Source organism: Cervus canadensis, chromosome 20 (assembly GCF_019320065.1).
Source record: "Cervus canadensis isolate Bull #8, Minnesota chromosome 20, ASM1932006v1, whole genome shotgun sequence".
Taxonomy (NCBI): Eukaryota; Metazoa; Chordata; class Mammalia; order Artiodactyla; family Cervidae; genus Cervus; species Cervus canadensis.
The window spans coordinates 39,961,877-39,986,141 of record NC_057405.1 but is presented as its reverse complement, the minus strand read 5'-3'; the positions used below and the strand labels follow the sequence as shown (position 1 = coordinate 39,986,141).

The following is a 24,265-nucleotide window of genomic DNA, read 5'->3' as shown; positions in this document are numbered from 1 at the left end:
TATTCTGTATTGGTGTTTTTCATTTTTACTTACCTCACTCTGTATATTAGGCTCCAGTTTCATCAACCTCATTAGAACTGATTCAAATGCATTCTTTTTAATAGCTGAGTAATATTCCATTGTGTATATGTACCACAGCTTTCTTATACATTCATCTGCTGATGGACATCTAGGTTGCTTCCATGTCCTGGCTTTTGTAAACAGTGCTGCTATGAACACTGGGGTACACATGTCTCTTTCAGTTCTGGTTTCCTCGGTGTGTATGCCCAGCAGTGGGATTGCTGGGTTGTATGGCAGTTCTGTTTCCAGTTTTTTAAGGAATCTCCACACTGTTCTCCATAGTGGCTGTACTAGTTTGCATTCCCACCAACAGTGTAAGAGGTTTCCCTTTCCTCCACACCCTCTCCAGCATTTATTGTTTGTAGACTTTTTGATAGCAGTCATTCTGACCAGCGTGAGATGGTGCCTCATTGTGATTTTTATTTGCATTTCTCTGATAATAAGTGATGTTGAGCATCCTTTCATGTGTCTGTTAGTCATCTGTATGTCTTCTTTGGAGAAATATCTGTTTAGTTCCTTGGCCCAATTTTTGATTGGGTTGTTTATTTTTCTGGAATAGAGCTGCAGGAGCTGCTTGTATATTTTTGATATTAATCCTTTGTCAGTTGCTTCATTTGCTATTATTTTCTCCCATTCTGAAGGCTGTCTTTTCACCTTGCTTATAGTTTCCTTCATGGTGCAAGTGCTTTTTAGTTTAATTAGGTTCCATTTGCTTATTTTTGCTTTTATTTCCATTACTCTGGGAGGTGGGTCATAGAGGATCCTGCTGTGATTGACGTCGGAGAGTGTTTTGCCTATGTTTTCCTCTAGGAGTTTTATAGTTTCTGGTCTTACATTTAGATCTCTAATCCATTTTGAGTTTATTTTTTGTATGGTGTTAGAAAGTGTTCTAGTTTCATTCTTTTACAATTGGTTGACCAGTTTTCCCAGCGCCACTTGTTAAAGAGATTGTCTTTTCTCCATTGTATATTCTTGCCTCCTTTGTCAAAGATAAGGTGTCCATAGATGTGTGGATTTTTCTCTGGGCTTTCTGTTTTGTTCCATAGATCTATATTTCTGTCTTTGTGCCAGTACCATACTGTCTTGATGACTGTAACTTTGTAGTAGAGCCTGAAGTCAAGCAGGTTGGTTCCTCCAGTTCCATTCTTCTTTCTCAAGATTGCTTTGGCTATTTTAGGTGTTTTATATTTTCATACAAATTGTGAAATTATTTGTTCTAGTTCTGTGAAAAATACTGTTGGTAGCTTGATAGGGATTGCTTTGCATAGTATACTCATTTTTACTGTATTGATTCTTCTGATCCATGAACATGGTGTATTTCTCCATCTATTTGTGTCCTCTTTGATTTCTTTCATCAGTGTTTTATAGTTTTCTATACATAGGTCTTTTGTTTCTTTAGGTAGATATATGCTTAAGTATTTTGTTCTTTTCATTGCAATGGTGATTGAAATTGTTTCCTTAATTTCTCTTTCTGTGTTCTCATTGTTAGTGTATAGGAATGCAAGGGATTTCTGTGTGTTGATTTTATATCCTGCAACTTTACTATGTTCACTGATTAGCTCTAGTAATTTTATGGTGGAGTCTTTAGGGTTTTTCTTGTAGAGGATCATGTCATCTGCAGACAGTGAGAGTTTTACTTCTTTTCCAATCTGGATTCCTTTTATTTCTTTTTCTTCTCTGATTGCTGTGGCTAAAACTTCCAAATCTATGTTGAATAGTAGTGGTGAGAGTGGGCACCCTTGTCTTGTTCCTGACTTTAGGGGAAATGGTTTCAATTTTTCACCATTGAGGATAATGTTTGCTGTCAGTTTTATATGCTTTTATTCTTGAAGAAATCTCTACTCTTTCCCATTCTATTGTTTTCTTCTTTTTCTTTGCACTGAGAAAGGCTTTCTTATCTTTCCTTGCTATTCTTTGAATATATCTTTGCTTTTCTCCTTTGCCTTTTGCTTCTCTTTTTTCTCAGATATTTTTAAGGCCTCCTCAGGCAATCATTTTGTCTTTTTGCATTTCTTTTTCTTGATGTTCCTTTTGATCATTGCCTCCTGTACAAGTTACAGACCTCTGTTCGTAGTTCTTCAGGCACTCTATCAGATCTAATCCATTGAATCTATTTGTCACTTCCACTGTATAATCTTAAGAGATTTGATTTAGGTCTTACCTGAATGGTCTAGTGGTTTCCCCTACTTTCTTCAATTTAAGTCTGAATTTTGCAATAAGGAGTTCATGATCTGAGCCACAATCAGCTCCTGGTCTTGTTTGTGCTGACTCTATAGATCTTCTCTATCTTCGAATGCAAAGAATGTAAGCAGTCTGACTTAAGTATTGACCATCTGGTGATGGCCATGTGTAGAGTTGTCTCTTGTGTTGTTGGAAGAGGGTATTTGCTTCAATCAGTGCATTCTTTTGGCAAAACTGTTAGCCTTTTCCCTGCTTCATTTTGTACTCCAAGGTCAAATTTGCTGGTTACTCCTGGTATCTCTTGACTTGCTACTTTTGCATTCCAGTCTTCTATTTTGAAAAGGACTTCTTTTTTTGGTGTTAGTTCTTGAAAGTCTTGTAGGTCTTCATATAACCATTCAACTTCAGCTTCTTTGGCATTAGTGGTTGGGGCATAGACTTAGATTACTGTGATATTAAATTATTTTCCTTGGAAATAAACAGAGATCATTCTGTCATTTTTGAGAGTACCCCCAGTACTGCCCATTTAGTGAGAATATATTGCTTCCTTATGAGGATACACTGGATATTGTCTGGGAAAATAGTACTGACTATAGTGACTCCTCAACATTGCCAGTGACATTTTAATGCATAATATTCCATATAAAACACAACTGAACATGTTAGGAATAACTTAAAATGCTTAACTGATTCAATACATATAGGACAGAAATTATGGTGTTATTGGGGTTAATTTCATTACTAAAATAAAGTATGCATTACTATATACCTCATTATATTTTTAGCATATATAGATAAAGTTGCCAAAAATATTTTTGCAACCTAAGATTTGTTGCTGATTTCACAGATATTTAAGTACAACTAATCCACGTCAGGTTGTAGATTGTGGGAGGTTTCTAGACGCACACATTAGCTGTATGAGTCATTCCCACACACCATCTCACAAAGCTGTGATTCAAATTTGCGCCTCATCAGAATCACAAGTGAGTACCTGTCACTGGCCTCCTGTTCACAGGAATAGAAACTCACAAGTGTCAAAATGTCGTATGCCAAATATATGTTTGTAATTGAGACAATTTCAGAAGAAAAAATTATATCCTTTCTGAGTATAAATAATTTTGTTGGCAGAAAGAAGACTTTCCTGAAGCACTCAAAACAAATAGCATTCAAATTACTTCAAAAATATAGTATACATTAAATGGTTCTCTTCTCCTGTAAGAGATTTTTTTAAAAAATCACCTCCTCTGTTAAGTGTCCCTGACTTCTCTAAACAAATTAACCAGTTCTTCCACTCTGAATATGTTTGTTTAGCATTTCTCAGTATCTGTTTCACCTCATTTTTCTTACTATGCCTGCTCTCAGCTGGAATTTGGGAATGTCAAACAACACCATAATGTTGTCATATTCCTCTTTGTATTTCCTAGCACATTGCCTGAAATATATCACTGTCTATCAGATTAAGTCATTCATAAGAAACTCTTCTGGATATGGGTTATTGGGCACAAATAATTGCCCTGTCCCTCTTTGGTCCAAGAAGGCACTTAATCAGGTGTTGTCTGTGAATTCAGAATATGAATAGTGGTGTTTAAGTACATTTATGTGCAATTTATCACATACTCTGGATAACATGCACACAGATACCCAGAGAGATGACATGTAGAATATTATGATCAGAGAAGCGTATGTTGATGTAACAGTAGAAGATTCCCTTCAGGAGGAGATGTGGATAGTTTATCTTTGTTTTCTGGTTTCCCTCTGGATGAAAGATTTGCCTGTTTACACTTTGACAAAAGATAGTACTCTGACATTTTTCATTATTCACTGTGGATTTATGTACTATATTTCATTTTCTGTCATGATTCAGTTACATTTTTTCCCTTCTGTGACTTCCATATGTCAAGTTGTGATAGCAGGAAGCATTTTGATTCTCCCCCACGGTGATCCAACCACCTGCATTGGTAGTGTCTGATTGTTAGGAAGGAGTGATGGTTTAGACCTATTGCAGCACACAGGTCAGACACATACTCTACTATTGAGTCCTGACACTAGATGCTTTATCACTAGAGATTCATTTTCATGATTTAATGGTTTCTTTTAGATTTCAAAAATAAAACTACTCATCAGAGAGGAATTCTTACAATGAAAGATTGATCAAATCAATTCTTTCCTGGATTGAAGGAATCTTAGAACTTCCTCAAAGGACTTGTCACCAGAGGAGAGCATGACTGATGCAATTCAGCATTATCTTTCCTGTCTTCCTGTGCTGATTAACTCTGCTGTTTGGTTATTTTTAAATCATCATTAAGAAGAGCTCCAAGTGATACTTTTCAGTATATTTTTCTTTGATAGTTAAAATAGCAAGTAGCATAGTGTACACTAACTGAAAAAAAATTAATAATTACCTTTTAATCAATTAATGAAATATTTGCCCTATCTTTTTCAGATGTCAAAGATTTTCCCTAGAATTTTTATTGTAAAAGACACATAATTCTGAGACTTTTTTTTTTTTTTTTGTTAAGAAAGTGTTTTCATTTTAAACTCCAGAATTCTGATGCTTCATTTACCAACTATTCAGAAATCCTGCTGAGTTGGCACTTGCTTGGCAGCCTAGATGCAGTGATACTATTGTAGAACCACTTAGCTAATTTAGAGAGCTGTACAGTCTAATTCAACATGATATTTAAACAATATAGAGGCTTTTCAGAAAAGGAAAATATGAAGATCTGAATTTGTGTCACACTAAATTATACTAAATATTGATATAATGCTACACAAACAGGAAGACTTTTGCCATTTTTCTTGTAAATCCTTATGAGAATCAGCATTAACTACCATCTCTTTCTTTGAACTATGTTCAACTTATGTACTTCCTGGCTTTGAAATAATGACTAATGAACACTTTCTGGTTCCAAAAGTGTTGAAATGTATTTGGTTATTTTCAGAAATATTTTCTTAAAGTCTTCATTTTCAAGATAGGTAGTAAGAAAAAAAAAAAGAATATGTGGAATAACAACATAATTTTCTTCTGTTCAGTTCAGTTTAGTTGCTCAGTCATGTCCAACTCTTTGCAACCCCATGGACTGCAGCAAGCCAGGCTTCCCTGTCCGTCACCAACTCCTGGAGCCTACTCAAACTGATGTTCATCATGTCGTGATGCCATCCAACCATCTCATCCTCTGTCATCCCCTTCTCCTGCCTTCAATCTTTCCCAGCATCAGGGTCTTTTCCAATGAGTCAGTTCTTACATCAGGTGGCCAAAGTATTGGAGTTTCAGCTTCAGCATCAGTCCTTCCAATGAATACTCAGGACTGATTTCCTTTAGGATAGACTGGTTGAATATCCTTGCAGTCCAAGGGATTCTCAAGAGCCTTCTCCAATACCACAGTTCAAAAGCATCAATTCTTCAGTGCTCAGCTTTCTTTATAGTCTAACTCTCACATCCATACATGACTAGTGGAAAAACTATAGCCTTGATTAGATGGACTATTGTTGGCAAAGTAATGTCTCTGCTTTTTAATAAGCTGTCTAGGTTGATCGTAAATTTTTTCCAAGGAGTAAGCATCTTTTAATTTCATGGCTGCAGTCACTATCTGCAGTGATTTTGGAGCCCAAAAAAATAAAAGTCTCTCACTATTTCCATTGTTTCCCCATCTATTTGCCATGAAGTGATGGGACTGCATGCCATGATCTTAGTTTTCTGAATGTTGAGTTTTAAGCCAACTTTTTCACTCTCCTCTTTCACTTTCATCAAAAGGCTCTCTAGTCTTTCTTCACTTTCTGCCATAAGGGTGGTGTCATCTGCATATGTGAGATTATTGATATTTCTCCCGGCAATCTTGATTCCAGCTTCTGCTTCATCCAGTCCAGCATTCTGCATGATATACTCTGCATATAAGTTAAGTAAGCAGGCTGACAATATATAGCATTGATGTGCTCCTTTCCCAGTTTGGAACCAGTCTGTTGTTCCATGTCTAGTTTTAACTGTTGCATCTTTACCTGCATATAGATTTCTCAGGAGGCAGGCCGGGTGATCTGGTATTCCCATTTCTTGAAGAATTTTCCACAGTCTGTTGTGATTCACACAGTCAAAGGCTTTGGATGATAGAAATTCAGATCAGGAAACCAATTTTATGCCACTATAAAATTTAAAATAAATAGGCACTTTTGTATTTGGTTTTATAATAGATGTTTTGTCAATTCTTGCTTCATTCAGTCAAGAAGTTTGATTGATTATCCACAGTTCTATTGGCAACGTGTTTTAGTTGGCCAATTAGCCAAAGAAGGAAAGATAACATGTTTTTGTTTTTTTTTTTGGTTAATTGATTGATTTTTTTTCTGCTTATTTTTATTTATTTTTTTTCATTTGTTTTTATTAGTTGGAGGCTAACTTTTTTACAGTATTGTAGTGGTTTTTGTCATACATTGACATGAATCAGCCATGGATTTACATGTATTCCCTATCCCGATCCCCCCTCCCACCTCCCTCTCCACCCGATTCCTCTGGGTCTTCCCAGTGCACCAGGCCCGAGCACTTGTCTCATGCATCCAGCCTGGGCTGGTGATCTGTTTCACCCTAGATAATATACATGTTTCGATGCTGTTCTCTTGAAACATCCCACCCTCGCCTTCTCCCACAGAGTCCAAAAGTCTGTTCTGTACATCTGTGTCTCTTTTTCTGTTTTGCATATAGGGTTATCATTAACAGACATTTCTCCAAAGAAGACATACAGATGGCTAACATCACATGAAAAGATCTTCAACATCACTCATTATCAGAGAAATGCAAATCAAAACCACAATGAGGTACCATTACACGCCAGTCAGGATGGCTGCTATCCAAAAGTCTACAAGCAATAAATGCTGGAGAGGGTGTGGAGAAAAGGGAACCCTCTTACACTGTTGGTGGGAATGCAAACTAGTACAGCCGCTATGGAGAACAGTGTGGAGATTTCTTAAAAAACTGGAAATAGAACTGCCATAGGACCCAGCAATCCCACTTCTGGGCATACACACTGAGGAAACCAGATCTGAAAGAGACACATGCACCCCAGTGTTCATCGCTGCACTGTTTATAATAGCCAGGACATGGAAGCAACCTAGATGCCTATCAGCAGACGAATGGATAAGGAAGCTGTGGTACATATACACCATGGAATATTACTCAGCCATTAGAAAGAATTCATTTGAATCAGTTCTAATGAGATGGATGAAACTGGAGCCCATTAAACAGAGTGAAGTAAGCCAAAAAGATAAAGACCAATACAGTATACTAACACATATATATGGAAATTAGAAAGATGGTAACCTGTTTTTTTTTAATTGAAGCAATGTCTAAATGAATTGTCTAGTTATTAAAGATGAATGTGTTATTTATGTTTATAACATTTAAGGTAGGTTGATGTCAAATTCATTCAATATGCAAAAATATAGTAAGCATCTACTGCATATTGGAGTGCTTTAGGTCTTGAGGAAACTACAGTGAAAAAAATAAGTTAAAATTTCTATCTTTGTGCTTATTTATATTCCTTGGGGGTGATATAAAATAAAGATAAATTAGTGAAATTGCTATCTTATGGGGAATAAACAAAGCAGAGAAAGGCAATGGTAATTTTAAAATAATGTAGCCACAACATAAATATGAGATTTTTAGTTAAGATATTTATATGTTTGTTGATGCTCTGTATGGTTTATTCAAGTTTTTAGTGATCCATCTAAGCTAGCATATAGATCTCTTTATAAACTACGAACTCCAACGATGCTCCTAAAAGAGGCTTTTTACTGTTTACCACAGTCACCTTGGTAAATAGCAGTGGAAACAGTTCAGGGCATGATCAATGTGGGTTGTCTGATCCTGGGATGATGTTAGTTGCTGAAAAGATTGTGCATTTTTTATTCAACAATATCAAGAAAATTTGTCAAGACTGGTTGTGGGGATGCAGGTAGAGGTATGAAATAATTTCTTTTCTGATATATAGTGGTTAGAATTTGATACTTGTTTAACCACTGGATCCTATCAAAAGTTAATAATTTTTCCTAAGTGGTAAGATTAACCATGGATTTCTTTTGCATTTTGAAGTCTGGCTCAATAATAATGGAGTAACATTAGTGGGTAAAAAATATCGCTGTTTTGAAATAGAAAATTTTATGAGACAACAAGAGATTTCTAATATGAAAAGGTAATAATAATGAGCTTAAAAAGATGAAAGAGCAGAAAGATCAGTGCCATGATGCATTTAACAGCAAAATCTATGAGAACCAATTATTTTATAATTTAATCTTTTGTTAAAAGAAAGAAAAAAGATTCAAAAAGCATTCATTTCTATAGCTGATACAAAACAAGCTTATTTTATTTTAAATCTTAGTTTTATCCCATCCTTTTAATGCCTTGGCAGAGGAATAAATCTAAGAACTAAAACTCCAGGTGGAATGATCTCTTTCTCTGACATAACAAGTTATGAGTTAACTGCAAATAATAACAATTATAGTTGACATTTATTGAAGGGATACCATGTGCTAGATATAATCACATATGCTCCTTACAGAAACTTTATTATGTGAATATTGTTTTATTGATGAAGAAATTGAGGCTCAGAAAGATTGTTACTTCATCAAGGCCAGTCAGGTGGTAAATAACAGAGATAGGAATCAAAGTAGATTTATATTCCTAAACTACACAAGTCTGACTTTCCTAAGCAATATCCTTCAATCAACTGTTATACTAGAGAAAAAAGTACTGAAATAACCTCTAGAAGAATAAAAGTGGAAAATAAGGAATTCATTAGGAGACTATTTTGTAGTTAGACCTGGCAGTATGAAAATGGTTTAGCCTAGGGTGGTAGTAGGGAAGGCAGTGAAAGTTGGTCAAGGGTAGAATACATTTTGAAGGTGGAACCAATAGTATTTGCTGCTTAAATGTAAGTAAGAGAAATATAAAAGGGAGAACAGTGAGGAGAGAAATGTAAGTCCAAGGTAATATTTTTTTTAGACTGAGATGAATGATACAGTTCCCCAATATGAGAACATTTGGTAAGAAGCATGTTTGGTGGGTTTCCCTGATGGCTAAACCAGTAAAGAATCTGCCTTCAATGCAGGAGACCCAGGTTTGATCCCTGGGTCAGGAAGATCCCCTGGAGAAGATCCCCTGGAAGATCCCCTCCAGTATTCTTGCCTGGAGAATTCCATGGACAGAGAAGCCTGGTGGGCTACAGTCCATGTGATCACAAAGAACTGGACACAACTGAGTGACTAACACTAACTATGTTTAGTGGAAGAGATTGGTCATCATGAGATGAAAATGATTAAATATCTAAATGGCTATTCCAAGAAGGCAGCTATATCTAAAAAGTCTAGGGCTCTGGAGTATGATCAGGCCTGGAGATGTACATTAGGGAATCAGTGACATCTAAAGCTGTGGGAGCCTGGTGCAGTGGCACTGTCATAGCCAATGAGGTTTATCTGAGGCACAATTATTGCTAATTAAAGCTGTAGGAGACACCTTAGTGAAAGAATGTGAATGAGAATAATCTGAGAATAAAGCCCTAGGGAACCTCTGAATGGAGAGGAAGAGGGAAAAGATCTCACTGAAGAGTCTGAGAAAATGGGATTAATCAGAGATGAAAGACTGGAAGACAGCCTTGTTCTGGAGGATATAGAAAGATGACACAAATTGGAAACAGTCCTCTGGCTGTTCAGTTGTCCTCATCAACAACACTGACATTGTAGAAGCTTCCTTGCACATTAAAGTCAGAAGGTATCCAAGAATCCATTTAGAGGAAACATCTCACCTTAATTTTTTTAATTTAAATTTTTATTGCAGTAATTGTAAAGTCACATGCAGTTGTGGGAAATAACAGACATCCTGTACCTGTTACCATTTCTCCCCATGATAGCATAAAACTAGTACAATATCACAACCAAGATGTTGATATTAATATAATCCACAAATCTTGTTTGGATTTCTCAGGTCTTACTTGTTCTACTCATTGTTCTTTCTCTTTCTTTTCTATATTTAGTTCAGTACAGTTTTATGAGTTCATGTATCTACCATAAGAACCAAGATAAGAAAAGCTCCATCACAAGTATCCCTAATGTTATCATTTTATGTGCATCACTAACCCCTGATAATCAGTCATGTGTTGATTTCCAAAATTTTGTCACTTCAGAAGTGTTATATAAAAGAAATTGCACAATATGTAACATTTTGTGATTTAATTCTTTTTCTGCTCAGCAAAATTCCCTGAAGAGTCATCTAAATTGTTGGGCATCTACCAAGAGTGCATTCTATGTTACTGCTGAGTAGTACAGATATGGGCTTCCCTGGTGACTCAGGGGTGAGGACTCCACCTGCAATGCTGGAGATGAGGGTTTGATCCCTGTGTCAGGACGATCACCTGGGGAAGGAAATGGCAACCCGCTCCAGTATTCTTGCCTGGTAAATTCCAGGGACAGAGGAGCCTGGTGGGCTACTGTCCGTGGGGTCACAAAAGATACAATGTAGAGACGAATAACAGCAACAGTACTGGTGTACCAGCATATATTGAACCGGCTACCTGTTGAAGGACATCTGACCTGTTTCCTGTTTTTAGCTATTCTGAATAAAATTGCTATAAACATTTCATATATAATTTCTTACAAAGGTAGTTTTTATACTTATCTGGAAAAAGTATTCAAGAGTATTATTACTCTATCATATGATAATTGTGTGTTTAGTTTTCTGTAAAACTGCCAATTTTCAGAGTGGGCATACCATTCTGCATTGCCATCAATAATGTATGAACCGTCCAGTTTCTTTGCATCCTCACCAGCATTTGTTGGTGTTGCTATTCTTTAATATAGCCTGTCTAATAGATGTATAGTGATACTTTGTTGTGGGTTTAATTTGCATTTCCCTGATAACTAATAGAGGAGAATATCTTTTCATGTGCTTGTTGTTGTCTGAAACCATTCAGGGCTCCTCCTGAGTTGCAATCTGGGAAAGACTGAAGGCAGGAGGAGAATGGGATGACAGAGAACGAGATGGTTGGATAGCATCACTGACTCAATGGACACAAGTTTGAGCAAGCTCCAGGAGATGGTGAAGGACAGGGAACCCTGGCATGCTACAGCCCATGGGGTCACAAAGAGTTGGACACGACTGAGCAACTGAACAACAAGGTAGCTTAAGCAACGAACATTTATTTCTCATCATTCTGGAGGCTGGGAGGTCTAAGTTCAAATCACTGTGTGTAGTGAGGGCCCACTTCCTATTCATAAGCAGCTGTCTTTTCCTTTCTGTGTCCTTATATGGTGGATGTGGTTAGGGAGCTCTCTGGAATCTCTTCTGTGTGGGTGTGTGTGTGTGTGGGTGTGTGTGTGTGTGAACGTGCGTGTACGCACAGGCTCAATAATGTCTGACTCGTTGCAACCACCTGGACTATAGCCTACCAGGCTCCTTTGTCTATGGAATGTTTCCAGGCAAGAATACTGGAGTGGGTTGCCATTTCCTACTCCAGGAGATCTTCCTGACCCAGGGATTGAACCCTCATCTCTTGTGTCTTCTGCATTGGCAGATGGATTCTTTATCACTTGTACCACCTGGGAAGCCTTTTATAAGGGTACTAATCCTTCTTATTTCAAGTCCTGAGAAATGATGCTATGAAAGTGCTGCACTCAATATGCCTGCAAATTTGGAAAACTCAGTAGTGGCCACAGGACTGGAAAAGGTCAGTTTTCATTCCAATCCCAAAGAAAAGCAATCCCAAAGAATGCTCAAACTACCGCACCATTGTACTCATCTCACACGCTAGTAAAGTAATGCTCAAAATTCTCCAAGCCAGGCTTCAGCAATACATGAACCGTGAACTTCCAGATGTTAAGGCTGGTTTTAGAAAAGGCAAAGGAACCAGAGATCAAATTGCCAACATCCACTGGATCATCGAAAAAGCAAGAGAGTTCGAAAAAACATCTATTTCTTCTTTATTGATTATGCCAAAACCTTTGATTGTGTGGATCACAATAAACTGTGGAAAATTCTGAAAGAGATGGGAATACCAGAACACCTGACCCACCTCTTGAGAAACCTGTATGCAGGTCAGGAAGCAACAGTTAGAACTGGACATGTAACAGCAGACTGGTTCCGAATAGGTAATGGAGTATGTCAAGGCTGTATATTGTCACCCTGCTTATTTAACTTATATGCAGAGTACATCATGAGAAACGCTGGGCTGGAAGAAGCACAAGCTGGAATCAAGATTGTCGGGAGAAATATCAATAACCTCAGATATGCAGATGACACCACCCTTATGGCCGAAAGTGAAGAGGAACTAAAAAGCCTCTTGATGAAAGTGAAAGAGGAGAGTGAAAAGGTTGTCTTAAAGCTCAACATTCAGAAAACTAAGATCATGGCATCTGGTCCCATCACTTCATGGGAAATAGATGGGGAAACAGTGGAAAGAGTGGCTGACTTTTTTTTGGCGGGCGGGTGGGGGGCGGCTCCAAAATCACTGCAGGTGGTGACTGCAGCATGAAATTAAAAGACGCTTACTCCTTGGAAGGAAAGTTATGACCAACCTAGACAGCATATTAAAAAGCAGAGACATTACTTTGCCAACAAAGGTCTGTCTAGTCAAAACTATGGTTTTTCCAGTAGTCATGTATGGCTGTGAAAGTTGGACTATAAAGAAAGCTGAGCGCAAAAGAATTGATGCTTTTGAACTGTAGTGTTGGAGAAGAGTCTTGAGAGTCCCTTGAACTGCAAGGAGATCTAACCAGTCCATCCTAAAGGAGATCAGTCCTGGGTGTTCATTGGAAGGACTGATGCTGAAGCTGAAACTCCAAAACTTTGGCCACCTGATGTGAAGAACTGACTGCTTGGAAAAGACCCTGATGCTGGGAAAGATTGAAGGCAGGAGGAGAAGGGGACGACAGAGGATGAGATGGTTGGATGGCATCATTGACTCAATGGACAGGAGTTTAGGTAAACTCCAGGAGTTGGTGATGGACAGGGAGGCCTGACGTGCTGCAGTCCATAGGGTTGCAAAGATTCGGACACGACTGAGCGACTAAACTGAACTGCACTGACGTGGGTCTGTTTCTGGGTTCTCTATTCTGTGCCATTGGTCTATGTGTTTATCTCTGCACTGTTTCTTTGCTGATATTTTCAATTTTTTCACTTACTCTAAGACAATACTGTAATTAATTCTTGAAGCATGATCATGTTCATTGATTTAAAAATCTTTATTAAATAATTCCAACATTTGATTTTCCTCAGTGTTCCTCATTTAATTTTATGATTCAGGTTGTGGTTTTCCTTGTTCTTGGAATGATGGGTGATTTTCAGTTGCATCCTGGGTATTTTGTTTATTATGTTAGGAAACTGAATCCTATTTAGATCTTTTATTTTTCAGGCAATCACTTTCTTTAGGTTTAGCATGCAGGTTCTTCTAGTCTACTTTTATGGGTTCTGGTTACTATGACCAAGTCTTTACCATTTTATTTTGGTTTGCTTGGTTTATCTTATGCTAATTTTATACACTTAATCTAATTTAATGTCTACAAAATGCTTTTAAGATAAATATTTTTATGACTTACTTTTTTCAGATGATGAAACTAGCAAATCATTAAAAATGGCCAGGTAAGAATTTGAGTGCAGGTTATCTGAATCCAGAATAAATTATTTATGACCAGCTTCTATTTCCTCATTATATAATATTGTTAGTTTCTGGTATCAAGCTATCCAAGTTAATGGAGAAGTCAGACAAATGAAACATGACAATGTATTATAAAAATATATATTCCATAGGGTGCTATATAGGTGCCTGGAAGGAGTGAGCTAGCTAAGAGAGGAACTTGTCAGAAAGGCTCCCTGAAGAAGAAGGTAGAATAAGAATTGAAATTTGAACACCAAATGGATGTTAACCATACAAAGATCAAGTGGAAAAAGTATTTTAGGCAAGGAGATCAAAATATCTCTTATGAAAGTATGAACCTGAGAAAGCATTGAGGGAATAGAAATTTCTTAGGGAAAAGAGTAAGAGAGGTAAAGATAACAATACAGAAGGTTTCATATATCCTGTTATGGAATTTTTCAATGCTGGTGGCTGTAAACATTCAAGGATCTTAAATAGTGGTGCAAGTAACAAATATACTTCACAGCAATGTGGAAAATTAATTGGGGGAGAGAAATTATATGCACATAGAAAATAATAATTACACTAAGCTACTGGCCATTGCGATAGACAAGTGACAGAAAACTCAAGAACTCTTAGGGAGAAGAGAAGCATTTTAATTTAGAGAATTAACTGATGGATAGCCCCACAACAGAAAGAGGATGTACTATCAAAGGAGAGATTTTAAGAGAGCAAAGCTTTCATACTTATGTGCTAAAATGCAAGAAGTACTGAAAACATGCTGCTATGGAATTTGGCACACCTGAGCTGAAATCATCACTCCAGTTTCCAAATCAGAAGATCATGTTCAACATGTTCGAATTGCACGGTTCTCCAGGAAACAAGGGGCTTCTTTATGGCCTTTCTTCATGCCCTCCAGTCAGTGTCTGTGAGCTGGCACTCCCATTTCTTAAAAATAGTTTGAATCTGTAACTTATTACCCTTTCCGTCCCTTTATTACATCTTGCTTGAACTGCAGAATGCTCTCAATTGGTATTTTTAGCCTCTAATCTATCCAGTCCATCCTAAAGGAGATCAGTCCTGGGTGTTCATTGGAAGGACTGATGCTGAAGCTGAAACTCCAATACTTTGGCCACTTCATGTGAAGAGTTGACTCATTGGAAAAGACCCTGATGCTGGGAGGGATTGAGGGCAGGAGGAGAAGGGGACAACAGAGGATGAGATGGCTGGATGGCATCACCGACTCGATGGACATGAGTTTGAGTAAACTCCGGGAGTTGGTGATGGACAGGGAGGCCTGGCGGGCTGTGATTCATGGGGATGCAAAGAGTCGGACAGGACTGAGCGACTGAACTGAACTGAACTGAACTGAGTCTCTTTAGAATAAAGAAAAACAAGAATTTTACTTAAAGAACTCTGGCTTCAGTGTGAACAATTTGAAGGGGAGAAAAGTGTTTTCCAGGGAAAGTAGTTGGGGTTATTAGAATATTCTAGATGATTTGGAAAAAATTATGATCTTGGGTGGCCTTGGCCTGCAGTGGCTTGGAGTGGGGCTTGCGTTCCCAGTCAGAGATTGGGGCTGGGTGATGGTAGTGAGAGCAGCAAATCCTAGCCACTAGGCCGGTGGTCAGTGACAGGGCCCTGGCCCTTCAGCTTTGTGGAAAAGAATTCCCCCAAAGACAGAAAGTGATGAAGCAAGTAAAGTAATAAGAGGAAAAAGAGTATAGTACCCTGTGGATAGGCACATGGGCAGACTCAGAGAGTCCCTGAGTCGCTTCCTTGTGGCACTTTGAATTACTTTTATAGGGTATTTTTTTCAGGTTTCCTTTCACCAATAATTTTGATTTGCCTGGTTCACGGTTCATATTTGGTTATGTCTTAGGATCCTTCTATGTATGCTTATGCACCTCTTAGTCAAGATGGGTCCTACTGCAGAGGCATCTGGGTAGAGCATCCCTTGACATTGCTCCCCATTTGTCCTGCAAGGAGCCTTTTCTGCAAATGTGTGGTCAGAGAGGTCTCCTGAGATTGGGAATGAGAGACATGTGGTCTGGGAAGGGCCCAGTCTTCTCGCTTAATTGTCCTGCTATTCTCATCTTGAAGTTTCGGTTAATAGGGAATGAATCTCCAATTACTTTATGCTGGGGGTGCCCATCTGTCTTCTGCCTCAATTAGATTAGAGAGAGGGCCATAGAGGTTCCCGATGTGGATGGATTCTGGATGATATGGAGTGAGAGAGATATATGAGAGATTACTCCTTGATTTCTCATTTGAGCTGCTCAAGTGAGATTGATTTTTCATTTAATGGGAGAGAGTTCTGGATGATATGGGAAGGGAGAGATATAAGAGAGATTACTCCTTGATTTCTCATTTGAGCTGCTGGGTGGAAAAAGACTTAAGTAGGACAGAAAGTTATTTGGTCTTGGATAAACTGATGGTGAAATGACTTTCAGAGATTCAAGTGGATGTAGAGAGAAAGCTATTGAGTCTGATTCTGAGTTACAGCTATAGATGTAGTGTCATGAGTATATAGGTGCCTGTGAATTTATAGATGAGTATTAGTTGTCAAATAGTAAGTATAGAATAAGAATACCAATAGAGTATGACATTAGAAAAGCCAGCATTTAATGGTATATAGAAGAGAAACCAGTAATAAAAAGTAGCCAGAAAGGTAGAAGGAAAACAAAGAGTGTGGTGTCATGATAGCTACCCGAAAGATTGTCTCTGGAAGAACAGAGTAATCCACAAACTTGAAAGATGCTAAGCAGTTAAGTAAAATGAAGCCTGAAAAGGACCCATTGGGTTTAGCAATATGAATGTCATTTAAGGACATTAGTGGGTAGATTTCCCATGGAGTAGAAAGTGAAGAATGGGTTAAGTTTGAGATGAGGAAGAGGAGAAAGTAAAAGCAACTTAGAAGAAGTTGAGTTGTGAAGTAAAGGAAAGAGATAGAAATTTTGCTTTCACAGCACACAGTTAATGTAAGAAAAAAACAGAGCCATATTGGTCTGAGACAAAACCAGAAATGTGCACCCCTAGTACATTTATCAAAATATCCTCCGATAATTTGAACCAAGGATTAAAAGTTAATAGAAGCTTTACCAAAAAATATAGTAACTACACGTAAAGCTCCATATTTTCCAGTCTGTTTACACATCATTGTGAATCCTCCCAAACCCACTCTGGATGGGAACTTGGAAAATTCATTCTGATTGGAAGACTGTCATTTGTGTTGCCCAGTAACACAAAGCCATACAACAAACAGCCTATCTTTTTTAAAAAATTTGATATTTTGTTTATTACAATTTAAAAAAACTAGGACATTTAAATATCATTTATGTGGATTACTGAGGTTTTGACACCCCCCCCCTAATATATTCACTGAAAATGACTGCCATACTGGCCTTACCTTGATGCTGGTCTTAGTCTAAAGGTAAGGACATCTGGTCTGACAGTTATGATTAATAGTGCAGATAATGGGGTTGGGACTACTCGTGAAAGTTTAGGAAGTATGTTAAGTGCAGACTGTCCTTAGAAAAGAGCTGTAAATAGTGATGATGTAGCTAACAAGAAAGCATAAATTAAAGGAACATTTGTTTATTCATTCAAGCAGAAAACATTTTAAATATTCAAAACACTAACTTGAATTTTAAAACCTCTCTATTTACTTATATGACGTGGTGCTTTTTTGTAAGGAATCCTGTAATCTAATTGAAAGTATTTTGCTCCCACACTTTGTGGGTAAGAAATCATACTTCCATGAATTGAAAAATCTCAAGGAAGTATAAGAAAGTACAAGAAATAAATTACACTGACTTTAGGTGTAATTTAATAGATGGGGAAACAATAGAAATAATGAGAGACTTTATTTCCTTGGGCTCCAAAATTACTGCAGATGTTGACTGCAGCCATGAAATTAAAAGATGCTTGCTCCTTGGAAGAAAAGCTATGACAAAACCAGACAGCATATTAAAAGGCAGAGACACTGCTTTGCCAAGAAAGGTCCATCTAGTCAGAGCTATGGTTTTTCCAGTAGTCATGTATGGATGTGAGAGTTGGACTATAAAGAAAACTAAGTGCTGAAGAATTGATGCTTTTGAACTGTGGTGTTGGAGAAGAGTCTTGACAGTCCCTTGGACTGCAGGGATATCCAATCAATCAATCCTCAAGGAAATCAGTCCTGAATATTCATTGGAAGGACTGATGCTGAAGCTGAAACTCCAATACATTGGCCACCTAATGCGAAGAACTGACTCATTTGAAAAGACCCTGATGCTGAGAAAGATTGAAGGCAGGAGGAGAAGCAGATGACAGAGGATGAGATGGTTGGGTGGCATCACCGACTTGATGGACATGAGTTTGAGTAAACTCTGGGAGTTGGTGATGGACAGGAGGCCTGGCTTGCTGCAGTCCATGGGGTAGCAAAGAGTTGGACACAACTGAGCAACTGAACTGAACTGAATTAACACTTAGACTAAGTTTGGGTGGCAGGCTATATTTCAGTGTCATCTTATTACTAATTTTTAGTTATGTCAGTAAAATTCCATTTTATTCAGAGATAGACACTTGACTATTTCTTTGGTGTACAAAAACACAGAAATGTATATATGTGTTTTTTCTTAGTACCTCATTGTGCCTGTCATGAAGCCTCAATATACAGACATTTTTGCTGTGGCCCTTTTAACAGTATTTTGAATTATTTATTTTCATTTTGCTTAACTATATTTTTTCACTATAATGATTTTTGGTGTTTAGTAAGTATGCCTTGCATGTGCTTAGTCATGTCCAAGTCTTGCAGACCTCATAAACTGTAGCCTGCCAGGCTCCTCTGTCCATGGGTTATTACAAGTCAAACTAAGCTCAGCAGATTCGGTACTTTATGATTCTAATTCTGCGCTCCTACTCTACGTAGGTACATAGTCTGTGTAGAAAAGTTATGTATTTAAGAAACAGATTTTCTTTTCACTAACTATTCCTTTAGCTTATAAATCCAAATGATTCAAAGTTGTTTTCTTAGGCATATGCCTTCTTTCCAGTTTCTTCTAACTTTTATGCTTATTCTAGATTATTGATATACATAATTACACATATTCCTAAAATTAAAATCTTACTTAACATCCCAAATGAGAAGCCTTTAAAATTTATTCCCTGTCATACCTGACATTGTATTTTCAAGGCAGCATGGCTTTGGGCAGCCCAGCATATGTCCTTCCATTTGCTGGCATTTAAGGGGGTCAATAAATAACACTCATGTCTTCTGCTCCTGTGTTCAAAACTGGTTGAGAGATCAGCACAGCAGTCAGACAGATGGAGATAAATATTTAACTTTTTATTTCTCTGATAAATGTTCATCTGAAAAAATGTGTCATTAACTCTGTACAGAATGGACAGTGATACCCAGAATTCAGCAGACAGAGGTTGTGCTGCTGCTGCTACTAAGTCGGAAGGATTGATGCTGAAGCTCCAATACTTTGGCCACCTGATACAAAGAGCCAACTCATTGGAAAAGACCCGGTTGCTGGGAAAGATTGAAGGCAGAAGGAGAAGGGGATGACAGAGGATAAGATGGTTGAATGGCATCACTGATTCACTGGATTTGAATTTGAGCAAACTCCAGGAGACAGCAAAGGACAGGGAAACCAGGCATGCTGCAGTCCATGGGGTTACAAAGAGTTGAACACAACTGAGCGACTAAACAACAGCTCAGTAATCTATTGGGAAATTCACACCTCCTCTCCAGAGGGGAATAAGTGGAGAATCAAAGGCTAGGAATGGTTCTTAAATTGTGGTCGGAGGATCTGCAAGGCCTCCTTTTAGAGCTCTTCAAGGTCTTCCTTTTCAACCACACGTTTGTGTGAGACTGGATCCTCTTCATGTACTTCAACCAGAACAATATACTGTGTCCAAGGGAATGAGAAGCAAATATGAAGACCCGGCTGTTTTCTGTTAAGTTCAGACATTAAAAATATTTGCAAAAAATGTAAAGTGATGCATCTCGTCACACTGATTTTTTGGCTTGAAAAATATTATTTTATGAAACTATGTTATTTGTATTAACATAGAAAAGTTTATTGCTGCTATTTTAGATGAATTAATAACTGAATATTTTAAAATTTTCACAGTTCTTTATATAGAAAATATAACTCTTCTAAGCAAAAGTTTTTTGGTGTCCTCAGTAGTATTTAAAAGTGAAAGGTATCCTGAGAGAAAAAAAATTGATAACTGTTGTTCTAATGGAAGTGCCTTCATTTGTGGGGAATAACTATCCATTGTTCCTTTTTCTGATCCTGAGGTATTTGACGTGGAGATTTGCTTCATCGCAGCCTGTTGCTTTAGATGCAGATGTCCTAACCAAAGTATAAGTGTTTGCCAAACTTCTTTTTGAACAGATCTTGGTAGTCTTTGATGTTGACTCACAGTGAAGTGAAGAGAAAGTCACTCAGCCATGTCCGACTCTTTGTGACCCCATGGACTTGTATAGTCCATGGAATTCTCCAGGCCAGAATACTGGAGTGGGTAGCCTTTCCCTTCTCTGGGGGATCTTCCAGGTGGATTCTTTACCAGCTGAGCTATCAGGGAAGCCCTAGCTCACAGTAGATACTGACTAAGTCTCTACCCTTGACCAAACTCTAGTCTCCTTTGTGGTCTCTTCTTGACTAGGTCTCATAAGTGGTCTTCTGTGTCCATCCTGCATTTGCCAAACCTGCATTGTCCAGTCTTAGCAAGAATTCTGCTAAGTCATTTTGCCAAGAATCCCCCCACTCTTAATATCTGGTCACGTTCCACATCCCCTAACTTCCTTGTGTAAGTCCTTGATCTGATGCCTTTAGCAAAAATTTTATAAAGCCAGTTTAGCAAGACATCTTCCTATCCTTGATGTCTCCTCTTAGTCTGTCCACCGATCCCCATCACCCTGAACCTTGCCTGTAAATCTTCACATTGTACTTGGACTTGAGCCTGATCTCTTTTTCTTTTACAATCAGTAGTCTTGAGTAAAGTATCCCTGACCATTTTAACAAGTGTCAGAGTAATTTTCAGAGTATCTGGGTAGACTTTATTTAAATTTCATTTGCTGACTTTGCTTCTTAGTATTGTGTCATTGGCTTAAATTGAGGGACATTATGAAAACAACAGATTTCTTACTAAAGAAGCAAAAGGGTTCCCCTGAAAGCTTTTGTTTCTTAACAGTTTTCACACATAATGTAATTGAAGTTTTTTTTTTTTTTTTTAAATTACAATATAATGGCATCTCTGGTAAGCCTCAGGAAAAATGTTTCTCAGCAACGAGGAACATTATACTTATTTTAATCTGTTGCTTTCCCCTGCTTTGTAGAGGCTGTCAGTCGAATCCTTATCATCATTCCTCTTTATGATGGCTGCTGGAAAGTTTAACCAAATTAACAGTCCTGCATTAAATGTATGCCCAGCATAAGGAAGCTCTTGTTTGCCAATCTAGTTCTGAGCTGATTAACTCCACTCTCCTTTCGATCTCTATTCATATTCCTTTTCTCTCTTATGTATCATCTAATTTTGTGTATTTGCTTTAGCTTTTTGTCATCTTAAATCTTTTCTAGACGCTCACAGATTTTCAAAAAATGGTTTAAAAATAGCAAGTTGAGTAAATCACATGGGCTGAGAAAGCAGTGATTTTGAACTCATCCCATGTCTAATATGATATATTAGTTATTTTTCCTCCGTATCCCCAGTCAAAAAAAAAAAAGAAGATGAAGAAATGAAACTAAATCTGCAAGGCTAATATTTTTATATTGATTAAACATGGAGAACTTGGGGTGTTTTTATTGCCCCCCATAATTACTCTAGAATGCCTCTGTCACAAAATGCTGCCACTTTTTCATTTAGAAATTCTTCGAATCAGTGATATAAATGAAAAGACTTAAAACATCTGAATCCTATCTTGACTCATTTACTGAAGTATTCTTCCATTTTGGCCTTCTTACTCCCGCTACACAAAAGGTATTTATTTCTTTATTGAAAAGCTCATTACATATGCTTGTGCGATGTCAATTAGCCATGGTGAAACAAGAATTTTATGTTTGAGCTACAATGAATTTCTAAGGAAATCTGTTGTTTGCCAGGCTGTGGCTGCAGTTGGAGAAGATCCAAATCATTACCTAAATTTACATCCTATTGTTATGCATGAATCTTTTTACAACTTCCTATAGGGTATTTAGAAAAAAGCAAAAGTTTTTTTGTTTGTTTGCTTTTTTCTCCTTGCTTCTATTGTGCTAATACCTTCTTATGTACTCGCATTTTGGGATAAAATCTAAACTAGAAAAGAAAAAAAGCAAAACTAAGTCTCATAAGGAACTCTGCTTGGAAAGAAAGGGAATTGGCTGGTGGAAAGCAGAGCTTCCTTGTGGCATCAGAAGGGAAACCAAAACCAAAAGTAACACAGTAAAAATCTATGCTTTGCAGTGAGAGTCTGTTTGCATTGTCTGGGAAGTAATTTAGCCAACTATGTCTCTACATTTTTGGGTATTTGAAATCAGTTCTTTAAAAATAGTATCAACTTATTTTACAATGAAAAATCAAGCAATTGAGAAAACAGCATTGAAAGATTTTGTCTCACATTGTGTCCCTAAGAAAACAAACGTTGAGGTTTGTGTGAGGGAGGTTTACTGAGGAGGGTACTCCACAAAAGCACTTCTAAAAGGCGTGAGAGCAGCAGGATTGGGCAGACAGAGAACTGGACTGAGATGCAGGCAGAGACCTCGGCCAATCCCAGAGGAGCTATGGATCTAAAGTTTCATTGACCTAAAACAGACTATCAATTATTTCTCCAGCAAAAAAAAAGTTATTTAGTATCAGCAAAGTATCTTAATACAGGGAATGGTGGGGTGGTGGAGTGGGGGGGGGGGGGGGGTGGTAGGTGGTTCCTGCAAACTTGGCATGCCATATGCAAGTCCCTGCATGTGCATGCCGGGGACAGGAGAACTGTTTTATGGAGGGGAAAAGGAAGTTTGGGGGGCTATAGAAAGCAGAGTCCCTGGATTTTCATTGTCCGAGTCCTTTCCAGGAAAGAGGAGGAGTCTTGCTTCTTCCTGTTGGACTCTTTATCATCATAGGATGAGAACTCTCTCAGCCCATCTCTTGGCTCTTTTTAATTGAAATTGTTGTTAATTTTTATAGTTATATTTTCAGAGTTGTGCCAAATTGTCTCAAATTGAGTCAAGAGCCCAACATTTGTACCTTTAACATGGTCCCACCACTAGATGAGAGCTGACTGGTGGTAGGAGAAATAGCCTTGGGCCAGGCATCTCCTTTCATTTGAAGGCAATTTAGAGGGAGGAACTCATCTTTTGAGCTATCAGCAGACAATGATCCAAGCAGCTGGAGGGTTGGGTGGCTGAGGGGGGGAATCTGAGTGACACATCACAGCATCTGTGAACCGCTTGCATACACGTGCTTTGTATTTCTGTAAGTTTGGTCCATCTAGTAAAAGTTTCTTCAGGCTTCTATTTGGTCTTTTTTTCCTGGGAGATTTGCAAGAAAATTAGTAAGATAAATTGTATTCCCCCTGCTACAGAAAGTTTGTTAGGGGAAGCATACTGATTGAAACCACCCTCCCTGGCCAGACACCATAGTAACTATTTGCATGAGTTGTTTTATGACAGGAGGTCCTGGTAAGGAACACAGAACTAATAAGCCACCACCAACCAGAAGAGTTCTGGAAAGGTCAAAAAGAGACACCACGTGTCTGACTACCTCCCAGAATCCTTCTCGCTGGCATCCATCTTGGCTGAGTGATGTGTGCGCCACCAGGAAGGACTCTGAGTCAGAATGATTGGCTAAAGACAACCCGAAAACTAATCCCATCACCATAAAGCCTGAGACTGAAAGTCACGTGGCAGAGCAGTCCTCCTGGCTTCCCTTACGCTACCATTCTATGCCGGGTTGTCCCTTCCCAGTAAAATCTCTTGCTTTGTCAGCCTATGTGTCTCCTCGGACAATTCATTTCCAAGTGTTAGACAAGAGCCCACTTTCAGGCCCTGGAAAGGGTCCGCCTTTCTGCAACAACTTTAGAAGCCAAAATATCTCCTCTGCTGTTCATTCTGAATTTCTTCTGCCTGTTAAGTACCTGTGCAGGTCTAGTTGCTTACTCTGTGGGCTAACCCTATCTTCTTCTGGAGGTGTCTTTGCTCCTAATCACCATACCCTTGTGGCTGCTGCATTTTGTCAAGTATCTCTCACAATCGGGCAGAAAAGTTCTACGAGATACACCAGTGGATCACATGAATGCTAAACACTTTGCTCCCTGTTTCCTTTACATAACAGGAAGCCTGGAAGTCTTGCAGCCTCCTGCGAGTCAGGATTAATTCCACCCACCTATGAAAGTGGTGACTTGGTTCCTTGTTTCATGGGGTTCCCAAATGACCAAGCTGCAGCCACCACTCAGA

General features: G+C 38.2%; 1 long non-coding RNA gene across 1 annotated transcript; it reads left to right on the top strand.

Moving 5' to 3' along the window:
- On the top strand, positions 1–23,682 carry LOC122422885. The gene is made up of 4 exons (XR_006263999.1): positions 1–12; positions 10,758–10,762; positions 14,334–14,344; positions 23,399–23,682. It is a non-coding gene; the product is annotated as an uncharacterized LOC122422885 (long non-coding RNA).
- The last annotated feature ends 583 nt before the right edge of the window (positions 23,683–24,265 follow it).